At 46.0% G+C, this 23,641-nt stretch overlaps 1 protein-coding gene across 3 annotated transcripts in view; it reads left to right on the top strand.

The window, feature by feature from the left end:
• LOC146185173 (neural cell adhesion molecule 2-like) overlaps positions 1-23,641 on the top strand; it is a 484,255-nt gene that overhangs the window by 243,655 nt on the left and 216,959 nt on the right. The window contains exon 2 of one of the 3 annotated variants that reach the window (XM_084606155.1): positions 21,568-21,611. The exons of the other annotated variants lie outside the window; for them this stretch is intronic. The gene's annotated coding sequence lies outside the window, so the exon portion shown is untranslated. The remainder of the gene's footprint in view (positions 1-21,567; positions 21,612-23,641) is intronic. 3 annotated transcript variants of the gene reach the window in all.

Here is a 23,641-nt window from a genome sequence, read left to right as displayed (position 1 = left end):
TCCATATTTTTTTTTTCCTATTTTATTGTCCTAGATGCTTTCTACACAGTACGGAGCCATCAGCGCGCCTAGTATTATACACAGGTATCTGCTGGCTATAATTAAAACCAATACGTGTCCTCCTCTCGAAAGGTTTAACCGGCATACCGAGGCTCTCCTTCCTCACACTGATCAGAATAAAACTGTGAAAGACCCTATGTGCAACGTGTATCTATTGCTAGAGGTAGTCTTTAACGCCTGATCAAATTGTCGTCCCGGGCTCAATTAAGCACTGCCCAGCAGGGCTACCATGTCGTTCAAATTTAAAGTAGCAAAATTGAGCCAAGTTGCCCAAATGAAGCCAAATTTGAAATTATCTTAGAATTCCAGAAGTAGCCAAAGAGCTTGTTTTTCGGGTCCTGATTCCTTAAGCATGCAAAGCAATTTCATTCACATTTTAATAAAGTTTTCTCCACGCTTGACCTCTGATACGCGGTGCGCGGCGTGGTTTTTCCGCACCTCGAGCACCATCACGAATGCTGTGATCCATGAAGGCAGATATTGCACCAATTCAACGATTGCAGCTTTGCAGGCATATAACCAAATTCGTGTTGGGCAGATGCGATCATCATCACAAACGCAGCGTTTTCACCTCAAATCAGGAAGAGTCACATAACAGAGCGTGAGAAGAGCACCGCGGAATAAACTAAGTAAGCAATATTATACATACATTGCAAATTCGATGAATACAACAGAGCAGAGGAAGTTAGAAGGCTACAACAAATTATGAGACAAGGCATGTAGTACAGTGCACATAAGCAAGTACCTGCATTTAGTAAAAAATAAATAAACGAAATATTCAAGGCAGGATCTAGGCCCCATGTTCTAATCGGTAAGTGGAAATGCTTGGCCCACACAAAGTGCTGTAACTGAAACGGAATGAAAATTATTGGCCAGACTAGAAATTCTTAGAGCCGCCTCCATTCCTGCCCACACGAAACTTTAAGTGGAGGACAACTTTCAATGACCTGTCAAGCATTCTTTTTCTCAGAGTGCTCTTATTCAGTGACATCTGACTGAGCACTCATTTCACAGCTGAGTTTTATACGTGTAGAGGTAAAAAATAGAGGGCCAGCAGTGTCAAATCCTGTCAACGTAGGCTTGCCGGCAAAATTTTGTTTGCGTCTTTTTAACTCTTACTCACAAATACTTATTTAGATTATTTACTTAGATTCTAGCGCGGACATTCAATTGGTCGTTCTAAAGCAGTAAAAACATCAACTACCTTAACGAAATCAAAGGATTATTTGTTTGCATTTTTAATTAGGCAAAGGCATGTTACTAAGAAGCTTCGGGTTCGCAGGAAGCTGCTTCAGCATATTTTTATTGTAAGCCTTATTAAAGTTGAGGCAAGATCCAGACAGAAAAACTTAATGACGCCGCTGGTAGGCTTTTCGGGGTAGTCGAGAAAAAGAGCTCCCGTACAGCGTGCCCTGACATGTAATACGGGCTCCTTTCAGTCTGCTTGCTACGACTGCGCGTATCCAGACATTGCAACTCTTGTCATTTGTGTTTTCAAAAGCAGTTCTCATTATGCCTGACATTATCTGGAGCGTCGCACTGGAATAGCTTATTCACTTGCTTGAATTAATTATTAGGTACATTAATTTAACAAAACGTAGGTTTAGAGCGTAGCCCACAAACTGACAGCTAAGAGAGAGATTTTGCTCCAGCAACGAAAAAGAATTCACATTTAAAAACTGTTGAATGCGCAACACGAGCTTCAAAGCAGTAACGTATTATTGCGGAGGTAAGTTCAGAGCACAGATAAGTGCTGCCAAATAAGCATTACAATTTTAAAAGAAGCAATGTTTTTGTCGGCGTTTCTAGCCACGTTGTTGACCTTGCGAGAAGAATTCTGCGCGGACGGTTTGGATGAAGTATTTTTGTTATATCGCTTCACGTAGACGAGTACACTTACGAGATGCTTATACCACGCCGAAGCCGAGCGTCACTGCCTTCTGCCACTCAAGGCAAGCGACGGAAGAAGCACAGAGGATGCTTTTACCTCTCGCGGCTCTTAGTGCAGTGAGCTGAACGCGACACTTTTTTTTTTGGTAAAAATGTCATAAGGAGCGTTTTAGCGAAATGCCTCCGCGTTATGTCGACTCTGCTAAGAGCTTGTTTGAAGCAGAGAGCTCTGGGGTCGAGACGCCGTTGGCGTAAGGTGCCTCTGGCGTATGAGCTGAGCTTAGCGATGCAGCCTTTCATACAACCTGGCTGTGCGTGCTGGCCGTTTAGACGGACCACTTTAGGGGTCGAAACTTGTGTGCAGGAGTTTACGTACGTTTGTCTCGTGTGGTCCCGCAGAATTCCTTCACGAAAAGACATTGGAACAAGTGACTGGATTAGTAGATTGTTTCAAAAAGTTTACATTAAAGTCATCCAAGATGGACAAACACGAAGAGAAAGCGCTGTCTCGCTAAGAGTACTGCGCATCACACTCACTGTAAGTCAGAAGACAAAACAAAAAAGGAAGCAGATCAGAGCGCACTCCAAATTAGGCTCCAACCTGTCAGTTCGAAATGGCATAACTTCGAACCTAGCGGGCTATTTCTTAGCCTATTTGGTTCATTTATAGCGCTTCGCTGAACAATAGTGATAAGCCCAATATTAGTGTGCTTTTTTCTTTACCTTGTATCTCCACTCTCACATAAATCAGTCAGAATTGTCTAGAAATAAGAGTGTTCGGCTTCAGTAATTAAAATAAGAAGAATACAAGCCGAAATGCTGCGCAAATTAGCGAAATTAAGTTTATGAACAAAGAGCCTGTTTTTATCACATATCATTCCCCGCTTCAACCAGCAAACTATAATTAGCTGCGTGGACGAAAGCTAGCGCTGTAAAGAGGCTTCTTATTTATTATTGCGTAAGCATTAAGGAGGCATGTTGGCAGTTTTGACGTGTCCAGTATTGATCCGCATTCTATAAAGAGAACTAGTTGGTATTTTGGAAAACGAATTGTGTCATCGGATAGAACATCAAAAAAAGTGTCCCAGAATTAAGAAGGGTTGATGTAGGTTAGATAGTTAATTAATTAGAGCTAATTAAGTGTGTAAAAGGGATCCAAGATGGCCGCCAGCCAACTTCAGGTTTCGGTTCTCAACTTTCGGCCACGTGTATCGGTGGTCGGCCGCATGGCTTGGCGGACGTGAAGGAGTAAACGGGTTATATCGACCTCGGTGTGAAGTCATAAGGTGTGACGTCACTGCGAAAGCCGGCATGTCGCTGCTAAAGTTTGCATGTCTTTGCAAAAAGTGAGCACCGCAGAATCTGCAGTGCAGAAATGCGAAATCCTGAGCTTTGCTGCTGCACACGGTATACAACGCGCCCCTTGTCAAACAAAACCAGCGTTCCGTTGAACGCTTCAAAGTTCTCCGGCGTTCCGTAATTGGTTTACAGAAAAGGAAAGGCGCAGTATATGTCACTCGCGGAATCCCGCTGACACATATTTGAGACAGCACAGCAACGCTCAGGCTCAAGCATTTCTGCAGTGCTCTCCAAAATGTTTTTGAATCGTTCCAGAAAATCTGCTCCTGTGAAGTTAACTGCAGTAAGCAGCCTGATGACTCAATGATGGGCAGATTTCGGCTAAAAAATTAGTCACGAGGCTATGGTTGCTTTGAAACGGCAGAGGCATGTGACTGCTTGAGGCATGTGACTGCTTGAGGCATGTGACTGCTTGAGGCATGTGACCGCTTGAGGCATGTGACTGCTTGATGCATGTGGCTGCTTGAGATATGTGACTGCTTGAGGCATGTGACTGCTAGAGCGCAGAAGGCAGAACCTAGGTGTATAGAGGGCCACGAGAAAAAGTAAATACCATGAAGAGCGACAGTCTGCGCGGGTTGATCGTTGGGATCGGCGACATTAGCTGTCTCCGATCCTAGCTTGCTGCCTGAATCCTTTTAACTGTACACTTTTTATCCTCTTCATTTTTATGCTGCGTGCCTTTACTCTATGAGTAGTTGGCAAGCCATCATTGAGAACAAACAAAACAGTCGGTCTCGGAGACACCGCGAAAACCTACAAATGATCTTTTCATTGCGTCTATTTCTGTGAACACCACCCGATGCCACACATGGATTGCCGTAATGGCAGTTTCTTCGCGGTAGCGACCAATCTGTATACTCCCCATTTCGAACCTTAACGGGCTTTCCCATTAGCAGCTGTTCGCAGCATTCTTCTGCCAACCCATTCAAGCCTCCTGGCGTAAGCTATGCGACGTCAGCCCGGTCCATTGCCCTGCTGTGTATTGCCTTCCAAAAATAGCTGTTGCCTCAAAATACGTTTTATTTTTTTTTTTCCACCCAAGGTAACATGAGTCGTGTTAGCATTTTGTTGACTGTGAATGCCACGTTCCCGGAAATGCAACATCTCGCGCCGGCCTCAATGAGAAGGAATTTTGGGTACCGCGCATAGAAAGGCCTCCCTTTTTCAGCGGCTGTGCGCGAAGATTTCGAATGAGCTTCCCGGCACATCCCGTGCGGCCATGAACCGTCGCCGAACGCTCCCGGCTGCCTCCTGTCCTTCCTCTCCGCGAGCGGCGGCTCAAATTTGCTTATCGGAGACTCCATCTGGCGCTCGGCGGCCCCAAATGCGCCGGGCGCGCTTATGGAGCGGAGACTCGATTTGGAGTCAGTGCGTCTGTGCGGCTGATGCGCCGCCCGCTCCGCTACCGCTATTTGGTTTTCCTCCGCTGTACAGAGTGCCACAGCCGGCCATTCCTTCTCACTCCCCTCCCGGGCACAGCAAGGCGAACGCTAGGCACGACCAACACATTCATCCCCTGTGCGCAGGCAAGACCTGCCTGCGTTCGGTGTGCTGTAGATTTCTGGCTTCCACCTGTCTAGTGCAGAGTGGTGTGGATGGACTTTGGGGGCGTATGAACTGCAGAGTGGCTGAGCTAATCGAATCTGCCTTCATTCTCCGTTGGGCTACACACGGCCAGAGCTCGCAGTGCACAGCACTGATGCAGAGGCGGAGAGCACGGCACTGGTGACAAACAGCTGAAGTAAAACTTTTTGCCGGGATGGTTCATGATCGTACGGGAGAAACGTTAGCGCAAAGGAGACGAACACTAGACTTGTAGACAGGTTAACGCGCTAACAGGACGACAGGAAGCGCGTTGTCCTGTCTACCTGTCCTGTGGTCTGGTTTGATCTAACTTTCCTCCCGTACGGTAGTGACAAACAGCCATAACAGCGCTGAAAGTGACAGCAAAATATAGCCTTTAAGCACCTCGGTGTCTGCGGCAGCGCTGCAGACTTTCTCAACCGTTCAGAGGGCGCTGTTTCAACATCTGTATGACAGGGGTTACGCCCGCACTGCCATGAGGGCTGGGTGAGTGTGCTGTGCATATTTGAGACGAGTGAGAGTTCTTTACTCTAGTGCGTTCGCCATTCTTTCGACAGTTTCCACACAACTGTGGCTGCTTCCGCAGTAGTGCCTAGAACTGATTCCACTTTTTCGGTAGTAGTAGTCATATTACTCTCATTTTAATCGTCTCAAGGGAGGTAGCTCTAAAAACGACGATTTCCGGAGCAGGCGGAGTCAGCGTACTAGCAGTGTGTAGTGTCAAAGAACTTCCCGCTTCATTTTTGGCGAATAGTGATAACAAGCTTAGTCCAGAATAGTCATGACAATACGGGATGGACAGAACGAAGTTCTGTGAGTAGGAGTGGGGAAATGCTTTCGTTTGTGGGCACCCAATTTTGACGCGTTGCTTGGTTGTGCAACGTGAAGATATGACGCACACTATACGTAGGCACTAGGAAAACATTTTTAGCGAAGCGCCCAAAATGTTCACACTATGAGAAATGTATGTACATAGCGCCTCATGGCTTCGAGAATCTGGTGTATTTCGCGCACGTGGCAAAAATTGGCGCTGTTTAATTTTCTTTTTTTTTTGAAACGCGGTGCCAATAACTTTTTTATTTCCATCAGTTATGGAGGAGACTGCCAGTAAAAGTCTCTTTAGGAGCAATCGACTTGACTACTTGACTCGTGTTCGTAGCCTCTTCTAAAGGCAAGCAACGGTGCAACAGGAAACAGACACACATAACAATTGACATCATATGAAATATACACAGATCATGAAAGGAAAAAAACATACACAAAACATATCTGAAAATGCTCTTCAAATACTGAAACGTCTTTTCATATCACGGTTCCGATTTTTTAAGTTAGGAGTGGGGCATGCTTGCTCCTGAGTAGACGCAACATGCGGCGCATACGCCTCTTACGGCACTGAGTCACAGACTGGCTCGACATAGGCAACGCACAACCTACTGTAGCAGAAGAGTTGTCGCATTTAATTGATTGAATTCAGTTCAGTAGGATAAGCGTACACAATTCCACGTGCAGAAATGTTCCACTGCAACCGCGAAATGTCGCTAAAGTCAGGTAGTGAGTTTCTCATAGGCGGCGAGATATCAGTGTTACTACTTGTTCACCCGTCTATGAATTTTCTTAGCAATGCAGTCAAACGCTGCATCCAAATGATTTTTGTAACGTTATCATCATAGGTGCACACATCTTTGGTACGTAGGTTCCAACAAGCCAACTTGCAACTTTCCAAACTAGCCCCCCCCCCCCCCCCCCCCCCGATAACATTGCATCCAGGTCAAGCATGAGGCGCGGTAGTTTCCTCCGACATACTACTTATCTTGCCAAGACACCACTGCTGCATGTTAGCGTCTTTCCACGGGCTGCGACCGGCCGGGCTACTGCAGTGGGTCGCACGTAATTTGGTTGAGCTTCCATGCGCGAACGTTCGAGGAAGCCGCTGATGACTACCGTATAGGTGTGTTGCTTGGCGTCTCTCTCAGCTGCAGCCTTATTTCGGCATATTCATGATTGCTATAAAGTCTGAAATACGGTATTATTGTTGGTCTGATGCCATTGTTACTAGCTTCAAGGCAGGCGAGACAAGTAGCGTCCCGTTCTTGTCACACATTTTCCGGCCTGGCGGAGCGAAGCGTCAGCGAAGACACACTGCACCTCTCGCGCCTTGTTTCTTAATTGCGTAGTTCTGTACACTCCCATGGAGTGCAAATTGAACTGCTCCGACATCATATGCACAAGTTATAAACCACATTGACAGTTATTCTTGGTACGTCAAGCACGAAAACAGACCCCCCTATAGAATTCTACTCCAGAAAACAAAAAAAAGCTGGCGTTGTATTTGCGAATTTTGATGTTTTATGTGCCACCATGTTCAGCTGCCTCTGCCCTCTGTGCTGGATGGACGCTCAGCTATCCTGGCCGATAACGCCGTTCGACGCAGTATAAAGCTTGCCTACTCTTCTGTGGCCCTTACGACGCGTTTGCCTGCTCTGTCACATTTGTCTGCCACTGCATAAGCCGTTTCTGGTGACTGGGGCGGCCATTTTCACCTTTTGATTTAGCCAGATCAATTATGTGGCCACGACGGCAGCCTGACCATGAGCATTTGGAAACGTGGAAAGAATAGATGACAAATGCCAGAGATGATTCACGAAGCGCAGCTTAAGGGAGTGCGAGTTAAAGAACGCAGCGAAAAGCGCGCTGGGCTCATAGGCGGCAGCTGAGGACCGCTTAGCCTGAAAAATCAGAAAACCCCCACAGGCTTTCGTCTTGTCGCTTTTAAGGGATCTTAATTGCCTTGTATAATTTTTAAAGAAAAAAGCTCTTTTTTGGGTTCAACTTTTCTGCCTAAATATAGCGACGCTAGCATGAAACTGGCTCGCACTTTGGTGATGTTTCTTCAAATTCACTACAATTCTTGCGAAAAGATTCTGAATGTCTCGGATATGTTCGGCTTCGGATTCGGTCGATGTTCGATTGAGTTTCTGAGAATGAGAAGAGAAAGCAGAGGTAACTGTGCTGCTGTGAAATTTGGCTAACATGCCACAACGCCGAGCAGTTTCGGCGGTAGCATTGGAAGCTCCCTCGGCCACGTTTCCGCGTAGTTGAGGAATTATTTCGCTAAAGCGAGGCTGAGGCTTTGACATATTACCATAGCACTGTCGGACACTTCACTACCGCTAGCACCTAGCACTTCTCTGAACCAAAATAGCTCGTACAAGCGTAGCGCTTAATTTCCCCAGAGTTTCAGTTTCGGCACTATGTTGTGACTTTCGGGACATTCAGGAGCGCGTCGAAAGCCCTACCTGTATTTCACGGGCACCTCGACACTCATTGTGCGCCCGGAGTCCGCGCACGCCTGACGTATTCCGTTGCTGGAACCTCACGCAGCGTGGCATCATGCAAGTGAAATTTAAGCAGAATGCGGGAATGCGCGCTCCCGCCTACTGGGCTTGACCTCTTCCTACCAATTACTCACCGTCCGGTACACCTGCGTCCAGCGAGGCCCACCTAACTGGATCCTCTTCGGCTTGAGTGGCGCCTTTACGGGCTGCTGGAGCGAATGCAGCTCGCCTGACCTGGCCACCCAGCCTTATCTTGGCTGTGCTGCTTTCGGGACTCCGAGTGGTTTTTGTTGGGGTCGGATATGTGCGGCATGAGCAAAGAGCGACCCTTACTAACGTTTAATAGCAGTGGCCGAAGCTGCTTGGCATCCTTCGTGGTAGTTCTTGTAAGTTATTCGCAGCACTTTCTCCGGAAAGTGGTCGGTCTGGAATGCATCCAAGGAGCGAAGAAGAAGCCTTCATGTTTCGACGCAAGCGCTTATGGCTGCAAATTTGCAACCTTGGTGGAAGGGCACGACCAAATCATAGATAAAAGCTTTTAGGCAGACGTTTGAGCAATAGGAACAAAAACTGGAAACTATAGTCCGCGTAAGCAGGAATAAATAGCTTGCGCTGCAGTTTTATTTATTTTTCACAGAACATCGATGCGTGTGCGTACCTTGACATATTTATTCGGCGCTGTCTAAGATGATTTCTTCGCTACTGAGCGAAAAGCTACTAGGGCATCTTTGTTTGGAGATCTGCCGGCATTTTGATAAACGGTTTTCGATTTCACGAAAGCTTTCTGCTTATCGCAAATGCCTGTCATTTGTTAAATGCAAGAAAATATTCTGGTTACCGGAAATGCGCACCAGTAATGCTAAAATAAGCTTCGATGAAGAAATAGTTATCTTTAGAGTGTCTTCGTCGCTGTCTCAGACTTGTGTAGGTCACCGCAGGACACATATAGAGCCCCTACAAATACCAAGGGTGCAGCGCAGCAGCCTATAGGGCTCGTACAAATGTCGAAGGCAAGGAAGTCGTTCGAAATAGGAAATGTTACAATGAATCTTCATACGCGTTCAACCAACATACGTAGTCATGAGACGGTGTGAGATTGGGGGGGGGGGGGATGCATTCGTTTGTGACAAAGTGCCCCAAGTGAGACTCTTTCACGGTGCCCGCAATGCAGCAGTTGGAGAAAAGAAAAAAAAACTGTATTTCGAAGTACTTTTTCTATGCGTGCGCAGGTTACAAAAGGAGCTTCGTAAAACTGAATGAAAACCACCTTTTCATGAAGTGCGCCTTCACTCCGGATTCAAGACAAAGAACAAGCAAGTCAACAGTGGCTGGCAGTGGCTCGGGTATACCCGTAGCGCACAAGTCAACGTAAGCAAAATGTGGGCAACGCAAAGAGAAGACGAGTTGCAGCTCGTACATTTTCAGATGTCTTTACGATATACTACCCGCTGGCCGCCAGCTTCGCGGCCAGCTTTTATTCAGCCTCCACACTAACCTTCCATCCAATGCCGTTTGACTTCAACTTCGACAGATATCCCATGCTCCATTCTATTGCGCAATAAAACACCGCCAGAGAAACGCCGCAGTCTTCGTCGTGCACCGAGTGTGAGCAGAAAAACTTCAGTAGTAGTGCACACCGAACATCCAACTCCAATTCCAAAAACAATACTTCACCATCCGGCCAAACGTAACAGAATTATTAGCTAAAAAAAGTAATCCATTTGAACAGACGGGTGTTTGTTTCCAGGGGCGTTGGTAAACTAACCGGTCGCTAACCTGCGCTCAGTTCTTTTTCCGTTGTCGTTTGCGGACCCGAGAAGAGTAAAAGGAGGGGAAGAGGGGGCGGGGGAGGGGGGGAAGGAACCTCAGGCTCTACATTTAAAAATATGACGTGGCAGCGTTAAATGATACCGTGCGCGGCTCTGCTTGACTAAGGAACCGCCCTTGAGTAGATGCCCTTTGCAACTCTATTCACTATCCTCTAAATTTCTGTTTAGATTATCTGATAGATACTCGAACAATAAACAACGTCGGTGGACGACGCCTGCCACGCCATCGCGCATGAGCGTAGACAGAGCTTAACGCGTCACAGGTTCTTCTCAATATAGAGCAGGAGGTTGAATACTCTAGCCTTAGCTGCGGTTCCCTGTTGACGAATTACTTTCTGCACGCAGTGCTGAAGGCACAGCTATAATTTTTGGACAGGAAGAAATACCGCTCACACACGTACGCCGGAATAAATTACAAATGCACTGAAACTACGTCTTAAGCGCATCACGAGATAGCGTAGGCTGCACCGCACATACAGGGAGATTGCACGAAGTGATGCGTCCGCCATATTGTCGTCGCTGGCAGCAGGCGACCCAGCGCGGCAAGGCTGCAATGAGTTTAACTGAGTGCCTTTTTTTCGACGGTTCACCAAGCAGACATGCATTTACTAATGCTCATACCCTAAGTGTGTGAAAGATGGCAGATTCCCCCGGAATGTATGCGTCTTCCTTTGCTATGGCCGGCGCGGATTGAGCGCGGTAAGCCCTGCGGCGTGAACCCGTCCACGCTACGCGCGGGAGACTTCAATATGAGTTTGGATTTGTAGCTGCTCGTCGGCATCTTGGACATTAATACATTTCTGGTTCTGAAAAAAAGTTTGGTACTTGCCATATTTGCGTTTATCTCGTGTCTGTTGGTTCGTACGGGCCAATCGCGTCGCCGCCGTTCACAGAGATCCTTCGCCTTCTGAAAATCGTGCTTTTTTTTATTTATTCATGGAATCCGGAAGAACGCGCAGTCGGCCTGTGCGGTTCTTACAGATCACCACAGCACAGTTCACCATCGCCCCTGCACCGTTTGCGAAAACTGCGCGACTACGTGAACTCAGCTCTGTCGTATGCGATGACTGCGTCGTCCGCTGACGACGACGACATACCCAGCATGCACCGCTTTATGCAAACTCCCTATAAAACCACCTTTTTAACCAAGCAGTATTATTGTGCCTGTATGGCGTAGGGGTAAAGTGTCTGGCTCAGAATGCAAGGGTCCTGGGATGCTCGTTATGATATTACCCTCTTGTATGAAAAGAGAGGCCAGAGTTGGCACATCCTGCCAAAAGTAATGCCAGGCGGCACAAAGTCCACAAAGTAGCCGGCCATGCCAGCTACCACCTGTATCACCTGCCACAGATATGCCTGTAAGTTTTCCCTCACAACACCGACAGCGCCGACGGCGGATTTTATAGTAAACAGGGCCTTTAATGCTACCCGTCAGAGATTGGCGCGCTTGACACTCCAGGCTTCCAGAAAAAGGGATGTAAGAAATTCTCGCCAGTTTTTTTGTGCTGTAAAACATTGTTTCGACACAAGGCATTGTCATCATGCTAAACAACATAAGAATTCATGCTGGCTAATGTGGCCGCGTTTCTTTTAATACATGTTGCAGGGAATCATTTTTATAATGTCTGTCCAAGAACTTGTTCACGTTTCTAAGGAACACAGATAAGAAAAGTCTCGACTCTTCACTGAAAACTTAACGACCAAGAAAAAAACACTAGCTCTGCGTGCAATAATTCTTACAAAACAGTGGTGATATCGGCACGAGAGAGAAATTGACTTCCACGTAGTATCTACACTAGACAGACTGAAGAGACGCAAGCGGACGTGTTAAGCGACTCTACCAACTGTCATAAAATACGATTGGACTAAGTGAATAAAATTTTGATCATTCAATTACTGCAGGTGTTGGTTAGACTTTTTGGTTTAAACCTAAAAATTGTGATGAAATTGCGCTGAATTCACATTTCGAAATTCTGTTTAAAGTTAAGACATTCAATATTTCTTCCATCTAAAACTAAGTCTCCATATTTAGCGCCAGTTTCATAATAAATTAATAAATATTTGGAACCCGGAAAGCGCTGCACCCAAAGTGGAGCGAATTTATTATTTCTAATTTATGAGGAATTAATCCCTGAACTCAGCCAGGGCGCTGCAGGTCGAAAGCCGCTATCACTTAGCTAACCGTTGTCAACTTGGGTGGCGCCGTCTGCTTAGCGGCTTAAGGAAGTCGTTTGGTTATAAGCTTGTTTTCCCAATTTTTAAGGACACTGAGAACTTTTGGAAGAATAACATCGCCAATTATAAATATCTTCAACGTTTCATGCTGGGGTTCCGCCACGGTTCAACAGCAGTTCCTTCACTGCCTCACAGCGTGGAAGATATGGCGTGGTGTCCTCCCGCTACACGCAGAGTGGAACCATAATATGACAACCAGCTAAGCTATAATTTCTATTTCTGTCTAACGTATGACAGGGAAATAAGCTACAGCCTTTCTACTTTTTATTATGACTGGACAACTGTTTTTATCAACGATAGCGCTTATAACGACCATATATGTTGATAATACTGCTGCATAAACTTCTAGTTAAACAAAAAACAAAAACAGCGCAAGAACATCTCGTATTTCACCGATAAAAGCCGAAAATCTGTACGTAGAGAATATTTGCTGAAACAAGCGAAAATAGCGAAGAAAGTCTGCCGAACTCTCAGAAAGTAATAATTGAAAACTGTAACCTTTATTTTTAAGCTGTAAAATGATCAAATAACTTTTTCCCCTCACTTCCGCAATCAGCCTCCAAATAGCGAGTATATTACTTATAATGCCGTCACAGCACTTCTGAAAGAGACAATGCCTGTTATTCCACCAATTATTATTATCTGCTTCAGTCTGAAAGTTATTTCTGAACCTCGAATGGAAAATTGATTTTTTCAGGCGGACACAATTTAAAGGTGGCTTATTTATTATCGGCAGACATAAGCAAACAATGTTTTCTAGATTTCATTTTAAGACCATCTCTACATTACCTAAAGACAAACAGAAAATGAAATGGTTTAGACTTTTGTTCAAGATAATGTATATAATGAGTAATGTTCAAAAAGTTAGAAACGTTGTTCTAGTCTACAGAATTTCATAGATGAACGAAAGTTGACACTGCTGTGGATTTTGGCCCCTGCGCAGTGCAAAATCTGCCTATAGAGGAACGATTAAAACGTATAAAGGCTTTATATAACTGTAGGTATCCATATATTGTGTGGAACATAATAATTACTGAAAGAAAAATAATGATGTTATATATTTCTGTCTACAGTTCACTTGTAGTCTATTGGCAGTGCATGCGCAACGCTCACGAAATTAATGCTCCGCCACGGGGTCGTTCTGCAGTGATCTAATAAGGAATGGGCAGCACGTGGAATCGTTTCTTTGCTCTTTTGAGAGTGCTTCGTTGGCACATTGGAACGTTGTGGCATAGTATTTCTCTGTGCACATTGGCAATTTTCTTGCCATCGCAGTCACACACTGCGTCCGCGCGCTCTGATCCCCTCGGCGAACTCATTCGGCAGATGCAAGATGCATGCTGCAGGCTCTGCGTACCAAGTACGTTCAGGTGTTCTCCCTGAAGCGTCATGACAAAAAGAAATGTCGGCACCTGCTGCATGCATTCTTCTGCGCCATTAATATGGAAAAGCCGGGTAGTATCCACTACATTCCTTTCTCTCTACAAAGCACCACAACACAAAATGAAGGCAGGTTTTGGCACTGAAGCTCCAGACTGACAAGGCAGTCACACCTTGGTTGGGTGTGTGTTTGCGCCATTTTCAGGCAAGCACCCTTTTTTTTCTTTTTAGTTATGAACTCGGTGCCATTAAATCCTTGCTCCCTCTGAAATGGACCTCGAGTGTGATTGCGTCTAGGCATCATGCAGTCATGATGTAACCGTAACGCTCGCAAAATTGTGCCTCTTCGTAACTCGCGCTGTAGTTAAATCACAACAATTTCTTTTTTTGTGCAATTGATATTTTCGCAATGCTACCTGTTTGTTCTGAACAGTCGAGATGTACTGCCTGGAAGATAAAGCATCAAAATGAGGAGTGTGGAGCAACGATGAGCGGACGCGTTTGAGAATTTAGGCGCCAGCGAGCATGAAAAAAAAAAAAGTCGGCGTGGAAGGCGGAATCAACTCGCTACCAAAGTTCAGGTTAACACGTTAGGCCAGCTATGTAAATTGCACTTCACCCGTTTCACGCCTTTGTGGACCGGAATACCTGCAAGTGAAAGCAGGAGCGGAAGCCCGTCAACTACTCGATCACTCCCCCGCGCCTCTGATGTCGCGGTTTGACTCTGTGTATCGAGTGCACACGAAAACTTTTTGACGTGAGCACGTTTTAATAGAAGCAATCGAGCGGTACTCTGCAAAGGAGGAGGAGGAGGAGGAAGATGGCGAGGAAAGGCAGGGAGGTTAACCGGTAAAGGAACTCGTTTGCAAGGAAAAAGAAGAAAACCTGGCAGCATGGGCTCTACTTCCAATCAATGCTTGCGTTGAAGAGAAGTTGCATAGAAATAAAAGCAGAGAGCGAGCGCATTGCCCCTAACAAGAGAAGTTTCGCGCACTGATATGTTCCGCAGCGCGCTCCTCAAACGCTCTGAACAAGCTTGGTCGAGAACGTGCATAAAAGGACGCTGCTTGCCGAACTGAAATGATGGCCACAACAAATGGGGAGTTCTGCTTCTTGATTTGAAATTCAACCGGACGAGAGTAGAAATAGAAACCATGGCGAAACGTTTTAGCATTCAACGTCATGCCATGGTTTCGCAAAGCCTTGCATATAACAACGCAGCAATGACACTTTGATTTGCTAGCATTTTTTTTTTTGGTCCTTCTTGTGAAGTAGCACTCAACGGCGGTGAGCTTGAAGTCACTAAAAGCGCCCTGGAGGCGGGCGGCGATCGTGTGTGGTCCCGCTTGCACAGCAGAAATTTTCAGACACAGAGAAACGAGCTCCAGTTAGTCCTCGGTTGATTGCTTTTGCACCAAATAACGCGAAGGGTTTAGCTAACAGTCGGCGCTCATATTAGTGAAGCGACGCGAGTAAAATGTTTAATAAGGAAGCTTGTTATTCAACGCAGGATGATCATAAATGAGCGTTATTCTTTCATTCGCCATATTTGTTTGATGTGTTGCCGATTATATTTGTCAGAATCCCCAATAGACAAAACGAAGTGTGTAAAAGGTGACAATCATCTATAAAAATTAATAGGAGCTTATTAGCCATTTCTATAAGTGTGTACTAAAGCTTGACAGAATAGGAGGAAAACATTTCAGTTAAAATGGGCACGTTAGAAGAAGGAATCTAAATTGTCAGCTCTCTGAAGGCTGAATTGTTGCCTAACTTCGCTTATTGTAGAATGCAGCAAAATTCCTGCAGGAATAGCAAATTTTCGATCTTAGTTTAATTTACATTTTTAATTTTGATTTACCGAATGCAGTAATGCTTTCACGATTCGTTACAAAGAGGCCATCGCGAGGAGCTACGTAGTAAATATTTTCTGCATCAATTGAAAGCAAGCTGGAAGTTCTCCCCTAACAAGTTCTAATTTCTGACAGAAAATGTCTTAGAATTCACTGTCAGTGATTTCGCTTTTACGCGAAATTTATAATTTTGTCTGGTGTGCTCATGCAGTTTACATTTGTGATAGTATATAGCGATCGCCACCCTCGTCTCGTTCATTGTCACGTGACGAAGGGAGCCGCGACAGCGCTCCCATGGAAAATATAGGCTCCGCATATGGTCACGCCGGTCATGCCTTCGAAGGTCGTACGCAGTTTTGTTGCGATCTGCTTGATAGCCGTAATCGCTGGGTGGCTAATTTTCGCTTCTAGAAACTGACGCTGCTCAAATATGGCGGATGGATTCAACCCGAACTGCTTAATTAAGCTGCCTGTACATACACGCAATTAAGTTGTCCGGGCTGATTAATCGTCCGTAAAAGCGAACGGAATCAATGACGTCGAAAGGAGAAGCCATACATCTCTCGGGCTTCATTTTGTGCGAGGGGCGAGGGAAAGCAATTAGGGTGGATCCAAGCTCGATGGAGAGAAAGCAGTAGCGAAAAACCGCGTGAAAAGCGCGTGCTTACTCTGGAACTCATCGAACTGTCCCCATTCCTTTACCCGGTAAATCACGCGCACAACTTTCATTACACTCATATTTGCCCTGGAAATGTAACAGCTGGGGTGGGGTAATGAAAAACGTTAATTTTCCGAAGCAGATCAAAATAGCTGGTATTCTAGAGCAGTAGGCCCGGACGGTCGACGCTGTAACATAGCTGTACTTTAAAATGAATATATCCTTATAACACGCAGTTATATATATATATATATATATATATATATATATATATATATATATATATATATATATATTACCTGCAATTGAGAGCAAAACAAAATTCTGTAAAATAAAAAGCACTGTGATTCGAAACCGTAAAACTACAACTAACGCTTGTGGTAAATCTCCCGCGCCAGTCGAATCGAGCAGTATCGTTGCGCATATCTAATAGAGCGCCATACAATGAAGATTTGAGCCACGCTGCAGTTTCCGGAGTGTCATATGCTTTCTGTGACTTTTTAGCCGCGCTCGAACGTTGAAAGCTAGACGGAAAGCTGAGCAGTCTCCAGTGTAAGAGATTGGGCAATGGTGCGTCCTGTCTGCGATATTTAAGCGCATGTGATGCATGCATGTACAGGCTCTAGCTCGAAGTGCTTGCGCTCGAAGGCACTGCAGGGAAAGTTTCCGCAAGAGGGCACCGCTGAATGAAGCAGCCAGATCTGCAACCAGGGATGTCATGTGATGCAATCTGATGGTGTTAACTAGTTGTTACGGCCGTCATTTGCGGCGCATCACACAGCTATAGCTGGGCCAACAGCAGTAGGAGAGATAAGCCGGTTGGAGTGTTAGATACTCTTGCAGCCTTTTACTGCTACATGCGCCGCAAAATTATCATCGCTCTGACGTCGTTTCGTGTTCTTTTGTGTCTGCATGCTTACTGTCACCGAAATCCTCAGATATGAGAAGTTACTGCAATCGATATGGCTCCGTTTCGGCTGTGAACTCGGCGAGCGTGGATGGTCATAAGGTCGATCGGTTAGCAGGAAATGTATGAAGTCGGATACAACGGCAAAAGTAGTCGGCGGGAGTTTGCCAAATGCGTAGTCGAACATGTTCAACTGCGAACTAACATTGTTGTGATGGAACAATGATTGGATAGTAATGAACGAGAGTACCGAGTCCGAGGACGAGAATCAGAGAGCTGGAGGGTGACGACGTCTTGCGCTCGGGGTATGCTGTCGCCTTCGACGGCTGGAGTACCGTTATTCTTGTGTTCCTCACTCGAAGAAGTCTTAATGATGTGATCTCTTCATCTTTTTTTTCAAGAGCGCTGTAGCGAACGCCTTAGGTGCTCCTGTGAAAAATATCATGCGGTGATATGACATCTTCACGTAAGGAGCATTCACCACCCTGACAAAACACAAGTCACAAAGCCATGCCGGGAGTATAAAAGCGGATTTCGGCTAAGGACGTGTTTCAGGGACGTTTTCGCCAACTTTGACTCCATGGAACCAACTCCTACCGAGCAAGCGTCCTCGTAAACACTTGTTCGGTTCTTACACTACATCACAAATAGCAAAATATTGATTTAATGTCAACGCATTCGCATATGAACTCGAAGTTTTAGCTAAGTGTAACCACTGATTTCTTCCTAAAATTGCGAGGTTAAAGCAAGTTTCACGAACAATTTACGACAACAGTACCGAGAAAAACCGCACGGAAAGTGCGGAGCAGACTGCCAGGTCGTGTTCCCTGAATGTGCTCTGCTCACGCTAAGCGAACGCGAACCTGCGCTGTTAAAAGGCGGCGCAAGATTGACGACCTCTTCATTCATTCTACGAGGGACATTTATGAGGCGTGGTGGAGTAAAGTTCCGCCGGGGCTTATACACATCAGGTCTGACTTGTAGCTTACAGTCCCCGTTCATCTTTACTTTTAAGTTCGTATACGCTGTCTCCATAGAGCTCGCGATCACCGGGCAAATCGCATATATCTCCAGCGCCGTTCTGCTTCTCTGGCGACGGAGGGCCATCATGTAGTACCCCCAGCTTCAACGTGAGTTGTCGCGAGCCGCGGATGGTTCTAGATGGCAATGTACAACTGCGCGCACCTCCTGAAGCTGCTTCGTTTCAACTCTGGACGCAAAAAAAAAAAAAAAATCCCGAGTTGAATCCTCACGAATAAGAACCAACACGTCTCACGCAAAGTAGCAGAGCAAGGACCCGAACATTCCAGAATTGTTTTTAAAATTACATTGAAGGGATCCAGGTGATGTCGTCGGCCATGTCTTTTCAAGGCCTATTTTCATGCGCCAGCGGTAAAGGCCCAGTCCTTTAGAAACTCCGGCGTGGGTGGGCTTGTCAGCGAAAACTCAAGTGCATATGCTCTGGTACGTGGTAGCTGACAGCTGACGCGGCCGACCTCTGATTAGTCGATAGGGTCGTGCGACGTCACGCGACCGCGTGTTATAGCCGATTTGGCAGCACCTGCTAACTATAGGATCCTAATTTCTGATGCGTGGATCTGCGAGAGAAATAGAACCCTGCATTAGACTCTCATCACGAGTCAGACACGCTATATTAGATCAGGCAAGCACTTTCATGCGGCTTAATTAAGCGGTGCTTTTTATCTACTTTGGGTGGCCTTATGGTAGCTTAATTACAACTGTATACTAAAGAGTATTAGTGAGATAATATAGGAAGCAATTAAACGATCCGTTATTAAGCAGTTGCATGTTACCGAAGGAGGATCCGCGAGCGGAGCAGCTGACGGCAGCCGTTTGCACTAACGCGTCATGACGAAGCTGAAGGGGCTCCCATAACGTTTTGCATAAAGCACGCTACGACGTCCATGCAAACGAAAAAGAATCTTCAGTGTTCGCGGTAATCTCTATTTAGGTTTGCGCCGTTGGCTCGTATTTGCCGACAACATCCCAGCGATTAGACCCCGCCGCAGTGGAGAGAACCGTGTTAGAGGACATGGGCGTATGAGGCGGGCTGGATTTGTAATGCACCGGTAGAGCTTAAGAGGAGCAGAGAAAGTGGAAGACTCCTCTCCTCCGTCGGGCGGAACATTGGACAAGGTAAATGGCATCAGGTACGCGGTGCACGTTAGCTATTATTGTTGATATCTCTTCTAGTTTCTCTTCGTTTGCTTTGCAGAGTACCGCTCGAACGCTTCGATACAAACGTGCTCACGTCAATTAGTTTTCACGTGAACTCGATACATCAAGTCAAACCGACACGTCAGAGGCACGGGGGAGTGAGTAGTTTACGGGCTTCTGCTCCTTCTTTCACTTGTCGGCATGAGGCCATGAAACAGGTGAAGCGCAGTTTATATATCTGGCCTAATGTGTTAACCTGCCCGTTGGCAGCGAGTTTATTCCGCCTTCCACGCCACCTCTTTTTTTTTTTCGCGCTATTATTCTACTATTCGTTGCCTCTAATAACGTTTGCCGCCTGGAGAACACAATATCGACATGACGTTTTAATATTTTATTTTTACTGTAGGAGGTACTGCGAGAGGCCTACTTACTTTTGTAGCGCTAAAACTAAGTGAGACTTAATATATTTAACGCATGTAATGAATAGAAATTCGCATCGGCACGATCTTAAGCTTGAAAAGCGTTTAATCTCGATTTCAAGCTCAACCCCCCCCCCCCCCCCCCAAAAAAAAAAAAAAAAAAAAAGATGCGTGGAAAACTCACGAACTAAGCGACATTATTAGCGCCAAATCGAAAGATAATAAAATTTAAGGCACCTTTCGCTAATCAGCTGTAGATGTAAGCATAAAATCGTTACGCGCATAGTAAGTTCTTGGCACGGATGAGCAGCCTTATGTTATGGGTTATGGCGTATAACTACCAAAGCAGTGGTTATGTTCAAAATGCTTCCGGCCTGTCGTTCCATCAGGCTACATGCTCGGCTTAGGCAATTATGAAACGATGCAGATGCGCGCGCGTTCTCGGCGCGACGAATGTCGGAGGAAAATTTAGGAGAAGCAACGCGTTCGTGAGGTCCCCGAGCGTCTATGCATCACCTTGCCATAGGGGGAAACGCTGTAGGCTCTTATCGCTGCACAGTAGAAGATTTCATTCCAAATTCCCGAACGCGCTTCAAACGCTGCCGTCTCGATCGAGCCCCTAAATGAGGAGTGTTTTATATGTGTGAGTGCGTAGCATCGTTGTCCTATCTTTGAGGAGAACGCACAAGCCTTCGAGAGCGGAGGACACGCCCGGTTAAATTTCATTTGATGCTCGGACTTTCTGGTGCCGGCTCCCAGACGAAGGGAAACCGGTGCCCAGATGACTGCAAATTGATTCCCTGATGAAGGAAAATCTTTGCCCGGACTTTGGCTCTTAGTGTTGGCTCGACGTCATATCAAGGTCGCCGAGAACGGGACGTGAAAACAATCATGATTAAAATCAATGAGCCTCTGCTGCCGCTATGTACTGCCGTCGTACTAAGCCGAGGGGTCGCCAGTATTGTCCGTTCGTCTTTTATAGTGATAGCACCAGGCATAAACAGCGAAACCAGGGGATGTCGGGAAATTCCCTGATTGCTCGAGAGATTGAGAGCCCCACGAAGCCACGTGACATCAGCAAGCGAAAATTGGCCGGCGTGTTATATGACATCACGAGATCATGCGACGACGACGAATTGTCAGTGGGCATGACCGGGTGGGTGATCCTTCACCAGAATTTGTGACGACGTTAGACAGCGGATAATAGTCGAGTTTGGATTCGCCTGTAGGTGATAGGTGCTCTGGTCTGTTATATGAGCGGGAGTGGGTTCGGCGGCTGCTCACAGCTACGCTTGGTTTTGTGCAGACGTGTCCGGACAGTTTCGCGTATCAGGTTGGAATGCAGCAAGGATCATTGTCACCTGCGTCTAGTGTAGTGGAAAAATGATTCCACGCCACTGTGTTAGATCAACCGCCTTATGATACACTATAAGGTTAAAACAAATTCAAATGCTGCAACTAGCTGCCGTTAAAGAAACCTCTAAAAGCAGCGTTGCTTGTAGCGGTATCGCACTCTACTCCAACGGCGAGTAAAACATCCCAATAATTATTTTTCTCTGGCTGAACTTTCCTTTCGCAGAAAGTTGTACCAGTGCGGACAAAAGTAAACGGAGCACGCTATTCTTTTCTAAAATTTTTTACGCCCTGCGTAATTGAAACCGGCAATCAGGGTATGTGCAAACAGGTCGTACGCGCCAGTACCCTTTCACGTGCGCAAATATTGTTTTCGTATCTCCAGTGCAGAAGGCGTGTTCTTGATTTGAAGGGAATGCTCCGTTTACTTATGTCTGCATCTGTACTCAGTGGCGCTACTTCTTCTCGCCATGTGCCCCAGGCACCAAGTGTGGCTCTAATTTCGCTGTTTTGTTCTTTTGCAGGTGAGTCCTCTTTAGTGAAATCTGTGTCACTCCTGATTTCACTGGTAAGGTGTCCTTTCGCACTTTGTTGATGGGGGGTCTAGCCACATATACTGCCTGGGAAGTCTGAAAGACTGCAAAAAAATTCAGCACAAAAATTTTTATTATCACGTCTCAATACCTGTCGCTATCTTTATGTATTAGGGCGGTCGTTAAATTTGAATAGCGTATGAGATACCATCAACCCTAGCTGCCTAATGTCTGGATCTAGTGCAGTGCACGCATGGAAGTACATCTGAGAACACGGCGATGGCCGTGTGGTGTTAGGCGTCAGTTGAGAAAGGCACTGGTTTGCTTCTGCGTGGGTCAAAACCTAGCTCACGGTATTTTGAAACGACGCTTGTCTTACAGACTATCTTCAAGAAATCTACGTCTCCCTTCGCTGGCACCGGGAACTAATTTTATACCAAGAATCGGTTCTTTCAAAACTACTTTGTAAGTTCCGCTACGCAAACAGCTCGCCGGTGCATTCGGATAATGCAAAGAAAGAGAGCTGTAAATCGGGGGAAATGAATGAAAGTAAAACAGGTGGCGCCTGGTTATCAGCATTGCTTTTAAGATGTATCTTAGCTGGCTTTTTACTTGAATGTTGCATTATAATGACAAAGAGGAGCCCATAAGTGTATTTTTCTTACTCTTCTGGTGCCGGTTTAATTGGAATAACAAGATCAACTTTCCAGACTATAACGGAACACTTGCGAAACACGACCGTACAGTTGATGTCAGGCACCGAACCTATTCAAGTTGATTTCCTCGGACTAAAATGCCTATTGAGGTGCTATCTTTAAGAAACATCTGCCAATACCCATAAGTAACAGCTAGGAACATCTCATGCGCTTCGAAATTCCTTCGAGGCTGTGTCTGCCGAGGCAGCTTTTTTACTGCATGCATATGTGGTAATAGGACGCTTCCATACCTACGAAAAGCAAGGGGTTATGTATTAGCTTATTTAGCATCTATTTCATTCTTATATCCTTTTCGTTTTTTTTTTTCTTGAACTTCATCCCCCCTAGGTGCCTAATCAGCGGAACCAGTCGTTTACAAAAGAGGATAGTAAGAATACGCAAGATTCGCGGAAATGAAAGTTTCACTCGGTGTGTGTTAACGAACTCAGAGCATAAGCGCATTTACTGCTTCGCGGGAGCAGCCAGCCGAAAAAGGCGACCTCACTGGTCTTACTTTTCATCTTTACATAAGGGTAGAAATTTATACTTAAAAGTTCTTTAAGCACAATAGACACATTAAACCTGACAAAGCGAAAGCGTTTGAGGCTGATTCTACTGTAGCGTTTATTTGCCAGAACCTATACTGATCACAATGTGCTTCTTCCGTGCCGGATTTGAGGTGAGCAGCTCCACTCGGCGGCGATGGCGCGCGCTCGTTGTAGCGCTTGGTCGTCATAGCTGGCGGCAGATGGAGTGCGCCGTGCATCCTCCTGGAGACCGGGTTGAAGGCGTCGTCGTTGCACCCCTACGTTTCCTTGGAGACGGCAGGAACGCTAGACAAGAAGAACTAAAATGTTCTCATGTGCCTGGCGCTGCGTAGTCGACTAACGCGCTCGGCTGGTGATCGGAGAGATAGGAGTTCTATTCTCGAGGGAGGATGATTTTCTAATGGTTAAACAAAACCCCACCGATATCCCGCGGAATCCCATGGAATCTCGCAAAAACATCTAGCGAGCGTACAGATCTTGCCAACACTGACGATTCTATGCGATTTTCGCCGTAATAGCACATGTTTAACAAGATTTATGCACGGTAACGAAGGCGAAACGGCACCAGCAACAGCGACTGCAAATGTTTCTAACTTAATTTGCCCGCGAGTAGCATGGAAGTCGCTGGATCTCTCTTGCCTGCAATGCCCAATGTGAAAAATTAGCATACAGTTGTAATCGTCAATGCCCTATTATTTGCAATTCTATTCAAAGCGCGTCGTCTGTTCCAGTGATCCGCGTACACGCCGCATGGCTTCGCATGGCGCATAAGGATTTATTCTACACAGAGAAACAACAACACTGGCTCTCAGAAGGCAGTCA

This window comes from Amblyomma maculatum, chromosome 6, assembly GCF_055883805.1.
Source record: "Amblyomma maculatum isolate TAMU_Amacu chromosome 6, ASM5588380v1, whole genome shotgun sequence".
Lineage (NCBI taxonomy): Eukaryota > Metazoa > Arthropoda > Arachnida > Ixodida > Ixodidae > Amblyomma > Amblyomma maculatum.
Note: the sequence above shows the minus strand (reverse complement) of the source record. Positions and strands in the feature narration are given on the sequence as shown.